The 20,633-nt window shown below is 36.9% G+C and overlaps 1 long non-coding RNA gene across 2 annotated transcripts in view; it reads right to left on the bottom strand.

Moving 5' to 3' along the window:
- The window catches only part of LOC143690131 (uncharacterized), a 176,639-nt gene that overhangs the window by 86,318 nt on the left and 69,688 nt on the right, over positions 1-20,633 (bottom strand). The window lies entirely within an intron of this gene.

Genomic DNA, 20,633 nt, shown 5'->3' with positions numbered 1-20,633 from the left:
CACATATACAGTCCATACATGGGGTACAGTCAGTGGCTCACAATATCATCACATAGTTGAGTATTCATCGCTGTGATCATTTTTTAGGACATTTGCATCACTCCAGAAAAAGAAATAAAAAGAAAGTACTCATACATCCCATATCCCTTACCTCTCCCTCTCACTGACCACTAGTATTTCAATCTACGCAATTTATTTTACCCTTTGCCCTCCCCCAACTATTTATTTTTTTAATCCTTTTTTTTTTCACTCACCTGTCTATACCCTGGATAAGAGGAGCATCAGACACAAGTTTTCACAATCGCACAGTCACATTGTAAAAATTTATACAATCCTCTTCAAGAATCAAGGCTGCTGGAACACAGCTCAGTAGTTTCAGGTGCTTCCCTCCAGCTACTCCAATATACCACAAACTAAGAAGGGATATCTATATAATTCATAAGAATTATAGAGAATAACTTCCAGGATTACCTCTCTATTTGAAATATCTCAGCCAGTGAAACTTTATTTTGTCTCATTTCTCTCTTCCCCTTTTTGGTCAAGAAGGTTTTCTCAATCCCATACATCCTGAAATTTCTATCTCCAAGATACAACTTGATTCTATCTACTTCGTTCCATCTCTATTAAAACCACCTCCTGACTTACTTCCCTGCTTATTCTCCTACTCTCTTACCATCCAGCCAAACTAAATTTTAAAAAGCTTAGATACAGTCATTTTGCCGTGTGGTTTAAAGCTCTCTTCTAGTAATTTACTGCTTTTTTAATCAGAGCAACCCCCCTTGCCTTGGCCTGCACAACGTGATGTGATCCAGCCACTGCCTCCCTCCTCACCTTTATTTCGCACCCCTATCTCTTTACTCACCCTGTCACCTTACTATCCCTCAAGTAGGCCAGATCTCAGAACCATTGCACTGCTGGTCCCGCTGCTTGGAATGCTTGTTTTCACACAGTTGGTTTCTTCTCATCTTTCAGATCTCGAATCACCTAAATTAAACCTCTTCAGTGGTGCCTTTCCTGAAATACACTTTTTAATAAATGTGTTGAATTATTTCTCATGTCTCCCAAGAGAAAGTCAGTCCCATCAAAGCAGAGGCATGGCTGTTTGCTTTATCTCTCTATCCCCGGCATCTCAAACAATGCCCGGCTCATAAGGACTTAGTATTTGTTGAATGAATAAATGCATTTCTATCACATAGTAGGCACTCAAATGTCTAAGTTACTTTACCTTTGATAAGTTCATTAAAAGATTGAAATTTAGCTTGATGATTTGATACAAAGAAAATTGCTCAGAAGCTCAAGTACTTTCTATGATAAAGTAATCATATATGACATATACATATATATGTATATGTGCACTTAGGTTTGACTCTAGAGAGAATGAGAAAGAAATTATACATTATCATTTATATCCAGAAAGGATTTTATCAAGCCAATGGAATAGCAAAACATTTTAAGTAGAAATTTTATTGCATCTTATTTCCATAGTGGGTTACATTTAAAAGGAAAACTTAAAAATTAAAATATAAATATATAAAATGTAAATATAGGGCGGGCCACAGTGGCTCAGCAGGTAAGAGTGCTTGCCTGCCATGCCCGAGGACCCGGGTTCGTTTCCCGGTGCCTGCCCATGTAAAAAAAAATAAATAAATAAGTAAGCAGACTTTAAAAAAAAAAAAAAAAAAAAAAAATGTAAATATAAAATTCTATTTGGCCACATTGGAACTTCATTAAAATATTAAACTTAGTAAAAAAAAAAAAAAGGTAAGAAATAATTTTGATTGTGTTTTTAACAATATGTGTCTCTTCTTTCTCTATCATTAAAAATGTGCTCATTTTCGGTAAGAGGCTATGCACACAGGAGTTTTATAAAGAACACGTGTAGTAAGCATATCCATGCCATAGGTTAAAGGAGAAGTAGAGGCAAGCCAGACCATTGGCATGAAACAGAGGAAGCAGACCCATGGTGCTCTCCCTTGGCTTTCAGATAATTTGGGACACATCCATGTACACAGCAGTTTCCTGAAGTGGCATGGAGGATGCAGGCAGAGACGACAGTACAGGTTAGGGGTAAAATGAACAAAGTGAGATCACATCTGTTCTCTAAGCAGGATTGGGGGCATGAAATTGCTGCTCTTTTTGACCCTGAATTCCTTATCCTATCAACCCTATAAAGGCCCATCCATCATAACCTCAAAAGGGCAAAGCCAGAGCATCTGATCCACATGGGTGGAAACAGCTGCTTGACCAGCTCATCAAATAAGAAGTACAAACAAGACCACTGAAGTGTCTTATACTTTGCCAATGGAGAGGGCAATACACAGATCCAACTTCATATAATAAACAGAGAAGGGAGCTGAGGATGCTTAGCTTGGAGAAGATCTCAATTTGAAGCAAAGAATGAAGCTTCAAATATACAAAGGACTAAAACATGGAGAAGAGAGCAGGTTACTTCTCCTTAACTAGAGTGAGCATAACTGTTACTTTCACTAGGATAGTCTGGTTTATACCTGTTGATCCTAGTTTAGCATTTGTCTCAGTGGGAGTATTTTTATTCATGCTGCATTAAAATAACTCAAGATAGTTAAGTAGAGGCTCACTTTGTACTTCCAGCTTTCGCCATAGCTCATAGCTCTCATTTAGCTATGTACTAAGACATGTGCGCACTGAACAGAGGTCTCACTCTAACACATAGTTTAAAATTGAAAGATGATCAATGATAATTCACTTCTCTTTTCTTGACCCCTTCTAGAGATAAGAACAGCATGCAGAGTGCTAGCAAAAATGACCAAAGACGCTCTGCTACAGGCCTTAGGAACAGCTAACTCGTTGTCACAGGTGGTGAGAGAAGTTTTCAACGTTGCTCTCTCTGCTGACAACCTAATGAAGTGGCCAGATGCACAGAGCTGGGCCTCCACTTGGCAAATCATTTGGAAATGTGGGAGGTAGAGTCTTTATGGAAAGTTATGCCATAGTGTGTACTATATAAACTACTCTGAACACTTGGCTAAAGTGATTTTGTCATTAATTATATGGTGTTTTATTATTTGATAACATTTTTTTGTAATAAATCCATTTGGCAGCAATATTCTTTTTGAAAGGGCTTATTAATAAAAGATTAAGTACGAACTTCCATTTCCAAAAAATGTTTGAGGAAGCATCAGCATCTACTTAAAAAGTTAGTTACATTAAGAAGATTATGTCCTAAGATGATGACTTAACACTTTCAGCTGCAGATATATTTATATATCACTCAGTGAGGCATGACATTTCATATGGATCAAAGGACTGTTCTCCTAAATTAATTTCACTTAGTTTTTATTGCAAATGTCCCTGTGCATATACCAAAATGACAGTGAAAGCTATTATGACTGACTCCATTAGAAGTAAAACTTCAGTTAAAAATTGTCAATTTTATACCAACATCATCACTGAAGTTTCAAATAGAAAGTTAGTTAATTCAAACAGTTTTATTTCTGTCCAACTCATGAAAAAGTTCAAACAGTGTTGAAAAAGTTTCAACACTGAAAATAAATATGTTTTGATGAAACTATATATTTAGGAAAATAGTGTCATATTAAAAACAACATTCTAACCAAATTAAGAAACCCACGGAGAGAACAGCTGAAAAAGGAAGACTTGATTAAAATCCATGTATTCTAATCCTACTATGTCAGTTTTTGTTCAAAGTTTAATAAATTTTCTAATTTTCTAGCTAAGTGGCAAACAAACAAATAGCATATAGGCTGCACATAACCTATGGAGCAGATATGACTTGGAATTAGTTGTGGGTCACACATAATTAATAATTACATCCAAACAAGCTACAATATTCTACCAATAAAACTAAAAGTGTAATTTTCACATTTTACAATTTTTCATTTATGCATGGTTACAGTAATTGAACCTCAAAATTTTAAATAAAGTCGATGTAAAAAAAAACAAAAACAATACTTTAGCACAATTGGCAGTTTCTCTTTGCTACCCATAATCAATTGGATTTTAGGAAATATTTGAGCCTTGAAGAGTTACTTTGTTGCTCAACCTAAGTGACCTACAACCATACAGAATGTTTTTGAAACAAGTATTTTAAATTTTCATTTTATTCATAATCAGCTGGAAATCTTTAATCAAATTATTTAATGAATGGAATGTCAAAATCTTAGCATTTGAAACTGTTAGTGAATTACGCTTATGGAAACCAATGCTTGCATGAAAGAAGGAAATTGAAATGTATCCTTATATAATCAAAGGAAGAATAGAATTAATTAAAGAAAGCTAAAAAAATTATATTAATTTTGAGTCTGAAATTCTATAATTCACTCTGGAGTTTCTCAGCTCATAAGTAAAATTTTTGGGTAGAGTCCTATATTTAATAGGATAAACAAATTATGTACTGGAATGGAATGAAATCAAGAAGGCCTATCATTTTGTAGCATCTAAATATGGTGAAATGCTCAAAATAAATATAAATAACTTATTAATGAGTTTTATCCTGTAAAACACAGGATAAACTGAAAGGAAGCAAGACAACTCCAGTAAAAATACTTGAGCTGAAATACTTAGACATTTCAATATGAAAAATTAGAAATAAGAAAAGCAGTAGATTGACTTCCAGGAAATAGAACAGAATAGGGAACTCCAGGACTCAGTCCTGCAATGGAAACAACTATGAAACAGACAGGCTCTATCTGAAATAACTATTTTGAAACTCCAGAGGTCAGAAGAGCACTGTACAGCATCCAGAGAAGAATGGAAGGAAGAGACTGATAAAGCATAGTACAGACTGTAAATAGCTCTCTCCACCCAAAGGCATCTGCCAGTGCCCATCCCCCATACCCCCCGACAGGCCACTACAGGGACTAGACCCTGGCTAGCTGCTGGCAACAGCAGAGGACAAAAAAACCCTCTTCCTCAAAAACAGGGGTTGGTACAACTGATGGTTGATCATGATTTTGATTAACAAATTCGGATGGCTGGGTTCTGTTTTTAAGGGCAGCTATTGTTTCAACTGTGCGCAGATAAGGACTGCAGCCATTTTCAATCCCATCTGGGACAAGGGCTGTGGCAGCCATTTTCAATCCCTCTGTAGATAGAGAAGGAGGCAGTGGAGATTTGGACACTTCCTCAGGGCTGTGGGGAACAGTTGGCTGAAGGGCTGCATTTGCTGGGTAGTCCAGGAAAGCTCACTTTTGGAGAGCTGTCATAGTAGATACTGGCACCATCTTTGATCCCCCCTCCAGTGTATGTTGAAGCCAGTCTGCATCCATTTTGTGGGTTCCTGGCCCTGTTTTGGTTATGAAAGACCAATTTGGGAAGTCCTCTCTCGGGTGACGCTCCTCCCAGAATTTGTACTCTAGACAAAAGGTGCATGAGAAAATGAATGGAGCGTAAAAACTATAGAGGCAGAGAGTCTGGGAGAATGGCCTGCTAGCATCAAATACTGGGGAGAGGAAAGTCTGTCTCCCAGGAAACAGAGGGGACAATCAAAATACTGGAAATAGAGGAATTCCAAAACAGCTAACAAGCAAAAGCCCAAGACAAGACAGAGGCTGAGAAAGATAGGGGAAAACCCTACACTCTGTGCTCACCTTGGACAACATTCTGGATAGGGATGGCTGGGCTAAAGCTCAAGAAATTCTGTTTTATCACCAGCTGGTTACAAAACCAGGAAACAGACAGCCCTAGAAGTAAATTCTAGAACTAACATTTTAAAATCTTAAAATATACCTTCTGCAACAAAAGAATACAAGACAAACAGGAAGTGGTGGCCCATCCAAAAGCAGAGGATAAAAATACAGAAAATACTAAGGAAGAAGAAGAGAATGTGGACATAAAAAGCAAAGCCTTAAAAAAAATGATTTTAAAAATGCTCAAGGAGATGAAGTAAACTACAGAGAAAAACTAAAAGATTTCAGAAAAACAATGAAAGAACAATGCAAGAGTCCATGTAAAGATATAGAAATTTTAAAAAGGAACCAAACAGAACTATTAGAATTGAAGACCACGACAACTGAAATGAAAAATATCCAGGAGGGTTTCAAGAGCAGATTGGAGATGGCAGAAGAAAGAGTTAGTGAACTTGAGAACAAGACACTTGAAATGAGTCAAGTTGAGGAGTAGAAAATAAATAAATAAATAAAAGGCAAAAATAGCCTAAGACAGCAACAGGAAACCATCAAGTACACCAGTATATACATTATGGGTATTCCAAGAGGATAAAAAAGAGAGAAAAGGGCAGAAGGAACAGTAAAAGAAATAATGACAGAGAACTTCCCAAACTTAGCAAAAGACATGAATATGCACATCCAAAATATATCCCAACATAAATCGATTACACTATCAAATGCAAAAGTCAAGGAAAAGGCTCTGAAAGCTGAAAAAGAAAATGTGCTATGTACAAGAAAGTCTGTGCTGGTTTGAAAGCGTTGTGTACCCCAAAAATATCCATGTCATTTAATCCTTATTCAACATTTTGGGGTGGGATCTTTTTTGTTAAGTTGTTTTCTTGGAGACGTGACCACCCAATTGTGGGTGGGACCTTTTGATTAGGTGGTTTCCATGGAGATATGTCTTCAAGGTGGGTCACTTACTGGAGTCCTGTAAGAAGGACTTTTGGAAAAAGCTTCAGAGCCAACAGAGAGACATTTAGAGATATATAAACAAAACACCCCCAGAGAAGGTCCCTGAAAATTAGAAGCAAAAGCACCAGCAGATGCCAGCCGCCTGCCTTCCCACATCAGCCTTCCTTGAGTCAAGGAATCTTTCTCTGAATGCCTTAGTTTGGCCATTTTTATGGCCTTAGAACTATAAACTTATAACTTAATAAATTCCCTTAATAAAAGCCAACCCATTTCTAGTATGTTGTACTTCCAGCAGCATTAGCAAACCAAAACAGAGTCTCAATTAGATCAAGTGATAATTTCTCATCAGAAACCATGGAGGCAAAAGGCAGTGTGTTGAAATACTTAAAGTGCCAAAGGAAAACAACTGTGAGCCAAGAATTTTATATCTGGCAACACTTTCTTTCAAAAATGAGGGAGAAATAAATATACTCTTGGATAAATGAAAGCTGAGGGAATTCATTACCACTAGACCTGACCTAAAGGAAATTCTTTGGACTGAAAGAAAAGGACACTAGACAGTGATTCAAAGCAGCATAAAGAAATAAAGACATGCATTAAAGACAACCATCTGGGTAATTATAAAAGCCAATATTACTGTATTGTACTGTTAGATATATAACTCCAGTTTTCACTTTCTGCAGATGCTAAATGCAGATACATTTAAAAAAATGATAAATCTAGGTTTTTGGAGGTACGATGTACTAACATATGAGTGGTAGCAAGCACAAAAATAATGGTGCCAGAACAGAGGAATATAAGGAAAAGTATAAGTATATACTTTCAAAATTGATTTGGTATTAAACCAAATATGATTATTATATACTTAATATGTTAAATTTTAATGCCATAATAACAAGGAAAACAGAACAAAAACAAATCCAGATAGAAATGAGAAGTCACTCAATATGGTGCAACACCAAAGAAAGTCAAATAAATATAAAAGTAGCCTTTTGTGAAAGTGAGGGACAAAAAAACTGTAAAACTTACAAAGCCTAAACAGCAAAATGGCAGAAGAAAGTCCTGTGTTATCAGTAGTGATTTTAAAGGTAAATGGATTAAACTCCCCTGTTAAAAGGCAGATATTGGCAGAATGGATAAAAAGAGCATGACCCAACTATATGCTGTCTATAAGAGACACACCTTAAAGTCAAAGAAACAAGTAGGTTGAAGGTGGGAGGATGGGAAAAAATATAAACCACACAAGTACTAAGCAAAAGAGAGCTGGGGTGGCTATACTAATATAGGATACAATAGCCTATATGACAAAAATAGTTACAAGGGACAAAGAAGGTCATCATATACTGATAAAGGGGACAATTCAACAGGAATATGTAATGACTATAAATATATATGACCCTAACAGCAGAGACCCAAATTAGATGAAGCAAATACTGACAGATTTGAAGGGGGGAATTGATAGTTCTACATTATTAGTAAGAGACTTTACCACACCACTCTCAATAATAGAACACCTAGTCAGATCAATAAGGAAGTATAGGACTTGAATGATACTGTCAACCAACTAGACATAACAAACATATAAACATATATATAGAACACTTCACCCAACAAAAACACAATACACATTCTTCTCAAGTGCACATGGATCATTTTCCAGGATAGACAATATGTTGGGTCACAAAATAAGTCTCAACAAATTCAGAAATACTGAAATCATACAACTCATATTCTCCGACCACAGATAGAATGAAACTAGAAATCAATAACAGAAGGAGACATGAAAATTCACAAATATGTGGAAATTAAACAACATACTTTTAAACAGCAAATGGATTAAAGAAAAAACCAGAAGCAAAATTAGGAAATATGTTGAGGCAAATGAAAATTAACATACAACATACCAAAACTTATGGGACGTAATAAAGGCAGAACTGAGCAGGAAATTTATAGCTCTTAATGTTTAAATTAAAAAAGAAGAAAGGGGGTGTACGGGTAGTTCAGTGGTTAGAATGCCCACCCTTCATGTGGGAGACCCGGATTCAATTTCTGGACCATGCACCCAAAAAAAAAAAAGAGAAGAAAGACTTCAAATCAGAAACTTATCCTCAAAACTGGAAGAACTAGAAAAAGAAGAGGAAACTAAACAAAAGTGAGAAGCAGGAAGGAAATAAAGATCAGAGCAGAGATAAATGAAATAGAAAAAAAAAACAATAGATGTTTTTAAAAGATCAATAAAATTGACAAACTTTTAGCTAGACTGACAAAGAAAAAGAGAGAGAGAGAGAATACAATTAACAAAAATCAGAAATGCAAAAGGGACCTTTACTGACCCCACTGAAATAAAAAAGACGATAAGAAGATACTATATACAACTGTATGCCAATAAACTAGATAACCTAGATTAAATGGATAAATTCTTAGAAACACACACTCTACATACATTGACTCAAGAAGAAATATAAAATCTCAATAAACCAATTGCTAGGAAAGAGATTGACTCAGTAATCAAAAATCTCCCCAAAAAAAAACCCAGACCAGAAGGCTCCACAGAGGAATTCTACCAAGCATTCCAAGAAGACAACTCCAATTCTGCTCAAACTATTCCAAAAATTGAAGAGGAGAGAATACTCCCTAACTCATTCTAGGAGGCCAACATCACCCTCATACAAGACCAGATAAAGATAACCCCACAAGAGGAGCAAACTACAGATCAATATCTCTTATGAAAATAGATGCAAAAAATCCTTAACAAAAGACTAGCAAACCAAATCCAACAGCATATTAAAAGAACTATACACTATGGTCAAGTGGGATTATCCCTGGTATGCAAGGTTGGTTCAACATAAGAAAACCAATTAATGTAATACTCCACATTAATAGAATGAAGGAAAAAAAGCCCACATATTCATTTCAGTTGATGCAGAAAAGGCATTGACAAAATACAGCACCTTTTTTTTTATTAATTAAAAAAATTAACAAGCAAAACATTTAGAAATCATTCCATTCTACATATATAATCAGTAATTCTTAATATCATCACATAGTTGCATATTCATCATTTCTTAGTACATTTGCATCGATTTAGAAAAAGAAATAAAAAGACAACAGAAAAAGAAATAAAATGATAATAGAAAAAAAAACTATACATACCATACCCCTTACCCCTCACTTTCATTTACCACTATTTCAAACTGAATTTATTTTAACATTTGTTCCCCCTATTATTTATTTTTATTCCATATGTTCTACTCTTCTGTTGATATAGTAGCTAAAGGGAGCATCAGACATAAGGTTTTCACATTCACAGAGTCTCATTGTGAAAGCTATATCATTGTTCAATCATCATCAAGAAACATGGCTACTCGAACACAGCACTACATTTTCAGGCAATTCCCTCCAGCCTCTCCACTACATCTTGAACAACAAGGTGATATCTACTTAATGCATAAGAATAACCTCCATGATAACCTCTCGACTCTGTTTGGAATCTCTCAGCCATTGACACTTTGTCTCATTTTACTCTTCCCCCTTTTGGTCGAGAAGGTTCTCTCAATCCCTGGATGTTAATTCTCAGCTCATTCTAGGGTTTTTCTCAGTCCTTTGATGCTGAGTCTCAGCTCATTCCAGGATCATTGTCCCACGCTGCCAGGAAGGTCCACACTCCCGGGAGTCATGTCCCACGCAGACAGCGGGAAGGTGGTGAGACTGCTCATCATATTGGCTGGAGAGAGAGGCCACATCTGAGCAACAAAAGAGGCTCTCTTGGGGGTGACTATTAGGCCTAAATTTTAAGTAGACTTGACCTATCCTTTGTGGGGTTAAGTTTCATGTGAACAAACCCCAAGACTGGGGGTTCAGCCTATAGCTTTGGTTGTCCACACTGCTTGTGAGAATATCAAGAATTCAACTTGGGGAAGCTGAATTTCTCCCCACTCTCACCATTCCCCGAAGGGGGCTTGCAAATACTTTTCCAGTCACCGATCAAATCATTCTGGGATTCATCGGGGGATCACTCTGGACAAACCAACAAAATCTCATGTACTACCTGAGATTCCAAGTACTTATGACATTCAATCAAACTATCTACATGAGTTATATTAGGAAATGCTCTAGTCAAAATATAAATTTTGTAACAAATAAACATTTTTTGTACAGCACCTTTTCTTGATTAAAAAAACAAAACAAAACTTGGAACACTGGAAATAGAAAGAAATTTCCTCAACATGATAAAGATATATGAAAAGCCCACAGCTAACATCCTACTTAATGGTGAAAGACTGAAACTTTTACTCTAAGATTAGAAATAAGACAAAAATACCCAATATCACCAATGTTATTCAATACTGTACTGGAAGATCTTGCTAGACCAATTATACAAGAAAAAGAAATGAAAAGCATCCAAATTGGAAATGAATAAGTAAAATTTTCTCTATTTGCAAATGGCATAATCCTATATGCGGAAAATCCTGAAAAACATACAACTAAGCTCCTAGGTTGCTTACATTTAAAAAGAAAAAATACTCCAAGTCAAAGAATTGCGCAAAGTGGCACGATACAAAATTAACACCCAAAAATCAATAGTGTTTGTATACATAAGCAATGAACAATTAGAATAAGAAATCAAGAAAATTATTCCTTTCAAAATAGCAATAAAAAGAGTCAAATATCTAGAAATAAATCTAGCCAAGGATGTAAAGGACTTGTATCCAGAAAACTACAAAACACTGCTAAAAGAAATTAAAGAATACATAAATAAATGGAAGGGCATTCTGTGTTCATGGATTGAAAGACTAAATATCATTAAGAGGTCAAAACTAATCAAAGCAATTTATAGATTCAATGTAATCCCAGTCAAAATTCCAACAATTTAGAAAAGTCAATCATCAAATTTATATGGAAGATTAAGATGCCCCTAGTACTTAAGCTACCTTGAAAAAGAAGAATGAAGTTGGAGGACTAACACTTCCCAATCTTAAAACTTATTACAAAGCTGCAATGATCAAAACAACATAGTACTGGCACCAGGACAGACATATAGGTCAAAAAACTGAGAACTGAGAGTTCAAAAAGTAACCCTTACATTTACAACCAACTGATTTTTGACAAGGTGGCAATGATCAGCCGATTGGGATAGAATAATCCCTACAACAAATGGTGCTGAGAAAACCGGACCTCCATTTGCTAAACAAAAAAAGGAGGAGGAGGAAGCCCCCTGTCTCATGCCACATACCAAAATCAACTCAGAATGGACAAATACCTAAATATAAGAGCTAGAACTATCAAACTGCTAGAAGGAAACTTAGGGAAATATCTTCAGGACCTTGTCATAGGGAATGGTTTCTTAGACTTAATAGCCTAAAACATAAACAACAAAAGAAAAAATATCCACTGTAGAAGACAGTTTGGCAGTCTCAGAAAGTTCAGTATAAAGCTACCATATGACCCAGCAATCCGACTACTAGGTGTATACCAAAAAAAATTGAAAGCAGGAACTCAGATATTTTCATACTGATGTTCATAGTGTCATTATTCATAATTGCCAAAAGACGGAAGCAACCCAAATGTCCATCAACCAGTAAATGGATAAATAAAATGTGAGATACAGATATATAGATATCGACAACACAGATGAACCTGGAAAACATCATGCTGAGTGAAGTAAGACAAAAGAAAAAATACTGTATAATCTCACTGACTTGGAACAATTAGAATAAGTAAACACATACAGTCAGAATCTAGACTAGAGGTTACCAGGAAATGGGGTAGGTGTAGGAAATGTGAAAATAAGGCTTAAAATGAAGAGGGTTCCTATTTGGAATGATGAAAATGTTTTAGTAATGGATAGTGGTGATGATAACACAACGTTGTGAATGCAATCAATAGCACTAAACTATATATCTGAATATGATTAAAAGGGGATATATATGGTAACAGAATAATTTTTTTTTAAAATCCATGGAACTAACAGAGAACCTTAAGTTAAACCACAGACTTTAATTAATAGTATAATTATAAAATTGTGCTTATCATCAATTGTAAAAAGTATTCCACATCAATGCAACCTGGAATGGTATTTGGGAATCCTGCATTTTATGAATCATTGTTCTGTAAAACCCACAACTTCTCTAATAAATAATTTTTTTAGAAAAGAAAAGTAAAGTAGAATTTTCTCTGAGCATAGAGATACCTCATTCTCTACAAAAAGGGGAGGATTAGTATTATGGTATACAGTGAAGAGCCCATTGAAGGTTTATTAAGTATAATATGCAATTTTGAAGACTGTTGATGAGTTTATGAAAAGTTAAAAGTAATGATATCAAATTGAAAAACTACATTCTTCAGAAAGCTACCAGTGATGTGCTATTAGAGAAGATATAGCTAAGAATAATTATTCTGCTTGCAATATGTCTTAATAGTCACATAATATTAATACATAATATTACATAATATTTTTTATTTTGATTTTGATCGGACGTACATAGATACATATTACTTTTTATCATTTTAGTTTTGAAAACTTCTCCTTAATAGAACTATTTTATACATCTATCAATATAATAAAACTAATCTATCAATTAGAAAACATTGAATTATCCATTGAAAATATTTTTAGCTCCTTTCAGGACTTTTCACTCTCAAAACTGTCGTCATTTTTCTCAACAGTGTACTGATGGGCACCCCAGGTAAAGTTTAGGAGCACAAAATTAATACAAACAATGGGAAGTGGTGAGAGGCTGATTTCAATTTGAAGTAAGAAGGAGCTTTCTAGCAACTAGAGCTACTAGAAAAGAGGGAGCTGGTATGGTTGGAAGAGCACCCAGTACAAAGACCAACAGATGGTAAGTGTGCAACACGAGAAAGCTGATTTCATTATTAGCAATGGAATGAGCCACTTGGCAGGACCATGAGCTTCTCATCACAGGAAATGTTTAAACACTCTCAGTTAAGAAAGTTGCCTGAGTTTAAAAGAGCATTCAAAATACCTCTGAGGTTTCTTGCAATTCTATAATTCATTTATTCAACAAATATCTATTGCCGTCTCTTGGACTGCTCACCCTGGGGGAAGCTAGCTGCCATGTCATGAGGCATGGTAGCCCCAGACTCCTGACTCTCAGAAAGTGGTAAGATAATAAATGTTTGTTATTTTAAACTGCTGAAAAAAGGGGGGGGGGGGGAGAAAGAAAAGAAAAAGATTGAGTGTCCCCTCTATGTCAGGCTCTGTTCTAGATGCTGGGGACATGGTGGAGAACAGTGACAGTGATTCGATGGTGTAATAATTGTATGAAGCTCAAATAATAGCCTAATATCTGCCTCCCAGAAAAGGACAAATACCTCAAGACTGTGGTGGTATAGGATGTGAAAATGCTCTGAAAATTGTCTTACTAAATTGAAGTATATATTTATATCTTCCAATTATACTATGTTGGATCATAGTATGTAAACTGTTTTATATACTTTAAGGTTTTAGTCTTCCAGGTTCATGTTTTCTGACTTCTGTTTCTGAGACTGGGCACAGGTTAATTTGGGTTAACTTGCATTTAGTTTTGTGAAATCATCCTTCCATGTAAGCATGTACTACCTCTTAAAGGTATATGACTTTTTGACTTTTAAGGGAAGGGTCATATCTTGCATTTCTCCCTCCTCCCTCACTGGATTTAGATCAAGGTTAAGCATTCAGAGGACTCTCCAAGCCGGGACAGACTGCAGAGAGATAGTTTCTTCCTCAATTGGTAAGAGTAAATATGTCACAAATCTTGAACACTTTTTTTCTTATAAAGAGCAATCCCTATTCTGTGCTCCTTCTCTGTTCTTGCCTCCTGCACCTCTCCCATAAAATAAAATTTTATTATGAACAGGATTCAACAGGCAAAACTAATGGTTCAATTCATAAAACCCTAAGAGTACTTCTTAATATAATAGAAGATCAAATCCACTGGTGTGACCAGCAGCCTTTGATCCCAAGAAAGATAAAACCCATGCCTTGATATATAATTCTTTTCCACTCCCCTCAATTGCACTGGGATCCTTTTATCATGATTTTAATGTTTCTTTGCATAAAGGGCTGAAAGCCTTCATTTTGTGCTCCTGAGAGCTGATCTGAATCATACCCACAGAGCATATTGTGTGAACATGCAATTATTTCCTGTGAATGCTCTGTAAATGTGTTGAAACCAAGCATGAACATTTCCAGTCAAACTGCACTTTTGTGGGGGGAACCTTTTCAGCAAATTCTTAGTACAAATAATGTTAATAGTAGTTTCTAACACCAAACACTGTGGATGCTCAATTTTCAGAGGCAAAAGTTTTCTTGCCCCTACCTTCATGATTTTAATGTTTAAATAGTAAACCATAAAAAAAATAGTAAACCATAAATAGCTTTTGATCAATCATCACTACTTTTCCATTCCCAACAACTGCTTGAAGAGAAAACATCCCCAATTGCAAGGAAAAAGGGATTCCCCACTGTCTCGTAATATACAAATAACTGGGAAAATACTTTGACACTATTAGTGCACTGATGTGTGGTTCGTGTTCCCTGGTAGCCATTCCATTGTCACAGTGTGAGAGAAAGGGGAAGTAAATGCCACCTCAGGAAGGAGGAGATTACAATTTCGAGAAGTCCCTATAAGACAGGAAGAGAAAATGAAAAGTCTTCCTCTTCCAAATCCCAGTGGAACATGGAGAGGAAAGACCAAAGTCCCACGACTTCACTTGTCCCCTCTGTAGTGGAACCCTGGAACTTCCAGACAGATAGAGGCAGAGGAGCACAGCAGCTGTGGGTCAGAAGTGTGATTGCATGCTTCCCTGAGCATAGCTTGTGAGGTCCTTGAGGCTACTGGAGAAAAAATTGCAGGGCTCATCCTAAGTAATATGGGGACAATAGTGCAGCATGGTTAGAGGTAGGTGGCTAATAGAGGAGCCCTGGCAGTGCTTCTGGCTTCCCAAGGACGGGGCAAGACATGCACAAGATCTGGGACGTCAGCTGGTTCTGAAGGTCTCCAAATAGATCCATCTCCAATACCAGAGCAAGAAACTGACCAGACTAGGCAATGCACGATGAAGACCAGTGAGCATCCTGAGGACACTGTGTGGATCTGAAACTCCCATCCCTCCCCACTTAACCCAAGGTCACATATGCCCCATACCTGATATATCCAGACACCATCTTAGACATGGGCAGTGGGAGCAAGGACAGAACATCTGAAAGGCTGAAGGTTTATTCAAAAGAAACTAACTCAAGAAAGACTATTTAAACCAGGAGATTACTGGAATAGCATTAATAGGCAAGTTTAAAGTTCGTTGCCACACATTCCCTAACTATCGCCATCCTGAGTGTATCTGGTAAGGAAGATCACTTCAGTTTAAGGAAACAAAGGAACGTTTGCTTAGCACCTCTCAGTGAGGCATGTGAATTGTTCAGACCACTACCCACACTCCTAAACTCTCTTTTGCCTCTCCAATTCTAAAATAATTGATTTACTTCAAATACTTTATTTTTTCAATCCCAGTATATTTCCTTCCTTCTTCTGGGTCTCATCCCATTGACATGCATCTGAGAAAACGTGACAGCTGGAAAAAGATGTCCCCTAATCCCCACACTGTCCCAGTAGAACCAATGGAGAGACATCCCCCACTGCAACCCAAGGAGTCCAAAGGCTTACACTCAGAAGGAGGAAGACGTACTGGCCCTATCAGCCAACTCCAAAGAGATCTGAGATTCACCATGAAAACATTAATAACTAGATGAGAGGAGGGGGGAAGTATCCAGAGGAGCTCAACTTCCCCATTCTATTGCTCGGAAAGGCTACACAAGTCCCCTCCAAATCTTTGGAGCATTCAGCAATGACTGCAAACTGACCCAGTGGCCTGGGATTGGGGGAACCTCCCTCCCCACCCCACCCTACACATACACCCAATACATCATCTGTCAAACAGCCCCCTACTCCACCACCATCACCACACATCATCAAGTCTGGCCCTGTCCCCATCCCTCATGCACAATATCCTGCTTGACCGTCTGCATTATTACCTTTCTGTGAGTTATTTTCCTTCATTGAAACCCATACTTGATGATCCATTAACTTCTTCAAATCATTCTGGGAAAGAGGAAGTGAATGAGTAAATTCATTTTATTTTAATAAACATAATAATCATCATATTAACCTAGGAAAGGAGGAAGAGGGCATGGGCTATGCCCCTTTCCAGGCAGGCCTAGGCCCTGCTGGAGAAGACCTATAATTTGACTTCTCTATTCCTTCTACTGCTTTAATCAAGGTTGACGCCCTCACAATTTCATTTGCTTTCATCTGTCCAGGGACTGTTATTGTTTCAGACTTAGTCTTTCAAGCCTGGTACTCTGTTGTATAGCAACGTCAAAGACCTTTGCCCTCTGTCTTCTAATTAGCTTTGCTCCTATTGCAGAAGCCAACTTATATTTTTTCTTCTGTATTCTTTCCTGGGCAGGATGCCCAAGCTTACAAAACACAGTTATACTCTGGCTTGATATTTAAAAGTGCTAGTTCTTTCTTCACTTCTGCCTTGTAAAATGGCTTCTTTCTCTCACAGTTCTGACAATAACCAATGCCTGGGAGGTCTGTTATTTAAAAAAAAAGGCAGGCATCTTCCTTCCAAATAATTTCTCCTTGAGGCCTGGTACCCATTGGATGAAAAGTCCAGGACACATTGATTATATTTCCCAGAGTTGTTCCCTCCATTTTTACTTCTAGAAAAAAAGTCATGCTCCATCAATATTTAATGATAGCAATTATCTTTAACTGGCAAAAGTGCCTTCCATTATATAAGGTAGAAGGACAACATTTGTACAGTCCTTGTATGGAGATCCTTGTTTCATTACATCCACTAGGAAAAAGTATAATAAATAATTAACTAACTAAAATTGTTGCCATGAATAATAACATGGTCAGCAAGGACTTCCATCAATATACAAAATCAATACTGTGAGGAAGCCATCACCTGTAATTGTATACTCATTCCACAGCTGATCACTGCTAATGCATGTCTGAAGTACCAGTTTCCATCCTGATTACAGGCATCTTCTAGAACTTGCAGTAAGGTTTAGAAATAAGACCAGAAATCCTGAAAGGAGCAAAATGTTTTCTAAAGGGAAATGTCGGAGCCCTCAGCCTAGTGCAACTCTGCTTACATGGAGAAGCAGCTGGAACTCTAGTGCAGTCCTCAGAGCCACTGAACTCAGGCAATTCACCTGACTTCTCGCAAGCTCTTTCCAAGGACTGACCGCGTGACTTCCACCAACTAAGTTCTAAAAAAGAAACAGAAGAAAGCTGTGTTCATATCAAATACAGATCAAGAATGTATATCTTGCTAAACATTCCTAGAACTCTAACCTATCAAAGATACTCATAAAAATTATTAATTAAAAAAACAACACAAAGGAAGCTGCGATCATGGTACTGTGACCAACTGGTTCTCCCAGCTAGACCAGGAGAGCTCTGAGGCCACTACCTGGACCCTCACTATTTTGGCCCACATGGCAATTTCTGACACCACTATTGCAATGCCTGCTCTGAAGAGCAAAACTCTCCCTAGAAAAGGATTAATCAAGGCACCAAGGAGCTGTCACATGTGGAGCTGTCACATCTTATCCCCACCATCTCTTCCTGAAAATGGAGGAAAATTCCTTCATGGGGGGCCTTCCTGAGAATTTCTTCCAGCTTCATCCTGCAAACTTACATGCTTTGCACTGGGTTTATCATGTATTTTCTACTCAAAGAAATCTGTGTTGTTACCTGGATGACGTCCTCTACCATTTTGTCGTTCAGCTATGTAACTGAAAATATATAGATCCTCTCTAGGAGAATTGGCTGATACTTCAGTCAGCAATAATTCACCCAACTAAGAGAGAGAAGCAAGCATCAGTCAAACACATCCCATATCTGGTTGACTTGGAAAAGACAACAACAGGTCTTGGTTGCAACACCGTCTATCTGTGGGATGTCCAGAAGAAAAGTACAGTTTATGGTCCTGAAGGACTTTTCCTAAAAATGGCTGCATTAAAGAATGCAAGGAAGCAAAGACTCACAGGCACTAAAAGAGTTTGTTACAAAATGTGGCATTAAAAGGAATAGAGGGTGCACAGGTAGTTCAGTGGTTAGAATGCCCGCCTTTCATGCAGGAGACCTGGGTTCGATTTTCGGACCATGCACCCAAAAAAAAAAAAAAAAGGAACAGAAACACATGACTAGTGAGGTGGAGCAGAACTTGTAAAGAGTGTCTCTCCCTGGCAGGAAAAGGAGACAACTGCCAAGAAATCAGATTTGAAGCGGCTAACAAAAAAGACACTACAAATGCATCACATCCAGAGACAGCAGAAAGTAGTTCCTTAACTAAATGGAACTACCTTTTTTAATTTAAAAATGGAACTAGTTTTATTTTTGTTTTTTTTGGCTTTTAAAAAGGGGAATTTATTAAGCTGCAAGTTTACAGTTCTAAAGTCGTGAAAATGTCCAAATTAAGGCACCAACAAGAGGTTACCGTCACTCAAGAAGGTTGAAGTTCGGCGTTTCTCTCTCAGCTGGTAGGGCACATGGCAAAGTCTGCTAGCTTTCTCTCCCAGCTTCTTGTTTCATGAAGCTCCCCTGAGGATGTTTTCCTTCTCCAAAGATCTCTGGCTGTGTGGACTCTGTTGGTTCTGGTTGCTCTCCTGGCTCTAAAGCTTTTTCCAAAATGGTTCTCTCCTAAAGGGTTCCAGTAAGTAACCTCACCTTGAATGGGTAGAGACCCATCTTCATGGAAACCATCTAATCAAAATGGAACTAGTTTTTTTTTAACTAAATGGAACTAGCTTCATTTAGTTAAGAAACTAAATGTATGAAATCTTTCTCTGTATGTTGTTGTTTCTGCTGAAAACAACTTCCAGAAATTACCTTTACTAAAGGTAAAAGCTTGGAGTTTGTTAATGCTTACTAGAGTGTCCCTCTGACCACCCCTTCTATATTTTTTCAGTTTTTCCATGATCATTTATAAATAAATAACTTTAAATGAGATCTGGTATGTTACTAGGGCTTATCAAGTTATGGTTTAAATTTGTAACTCAAAATGCCATCTTGAAAAACAAGTTTCTGAATTGAGGTTTATAAATTCAAGTAAGAAAGGATGGAAAGAAGGATAAGAAAGTAAGAAAGAGGGAGGGGAGGGAGGAAGGAAGGGAGAGATTGGAAAGAACCACTTCATAAAAGTAGGGGATTAGTACATCTATACAATGGAATATTATGGAGGCACTAAAAATTATTTTCAAAACAAAACATTTAATGTTATGGGGAAATGTTCATGATTAAAAGAAAAAAATAAGAAATAATGTATTAGAATACAAATTTTCTAAAAATAAAACAATTTAGCCTAGGTAAAAATGCCCCATAAAGTTAGCTTTTTTTTCTCTTGATGAATGATACAAAGATTTTTTTATTTTCTTTTTTATGTATTTCTGTATTTTCCATGACATATGCATATAATTTCCATATTCAGACAAATAATGGAATTTTTTAAAGACTATCTCAATCATAAGAGTGTTGATCAAGGACTGAAGCTTATAAAAAAATGAGTTAGAGGATCAGAGGCAAGCATTTCCAAATACTATCTGGGATGAGATGGCTCCGCTTAAGCACTTGCTCTGATGGGTTCTTAGGACGAGTACAGCAGGTTTTCATGGACTAATATTATTAAGGATTCAGATTTTAAATTCAACACTCCTCTTTTTTTTTTTGTCCATTCTCTACTTTATTGCTAAAAAGTTCATTTTAAGTTCAGTTGTATCTGAATTGATTACAGTGGGTAAAATTTATGGCCTGTAATTATCTCCTACCCTGGCCATGTTTTATGACTTTCTGCAATGATTAAAATAGGCTTTACAAGCATAGAGGTTCAGTCTTGGAACAAGACAATTTGACAGCAAGACAGTCCTTACCTCATTGTATAGCCTGTGGAGAAACCTGTCCTTGATGCCAGAGAACAGAGAGCATACTCAAATTTTAATCTTTCTCAAAATCTTCATCTCAGCTGATTACTCAGCAA

The sequence above is a fragment of the Tamandua tetradactyla genome, chromosome 7, assembly GCF_023851605.1.
Source record: "Tamandua tetradactyla isolate mTamTet1 chromosome 7, mTamTet1.pri, whole genome shotgun sequence".
In the NCBI taxonomy this organism is placed as follows: Eukaryota; Metazoa; Chordata; class Mammalia; order Pilosa; family Myrmecophagidae; genus Tamandua; species Tamandua tetradactyla.
This window is presented reverse-complemented; position numbering and strand designations above follow the sequence as displayed.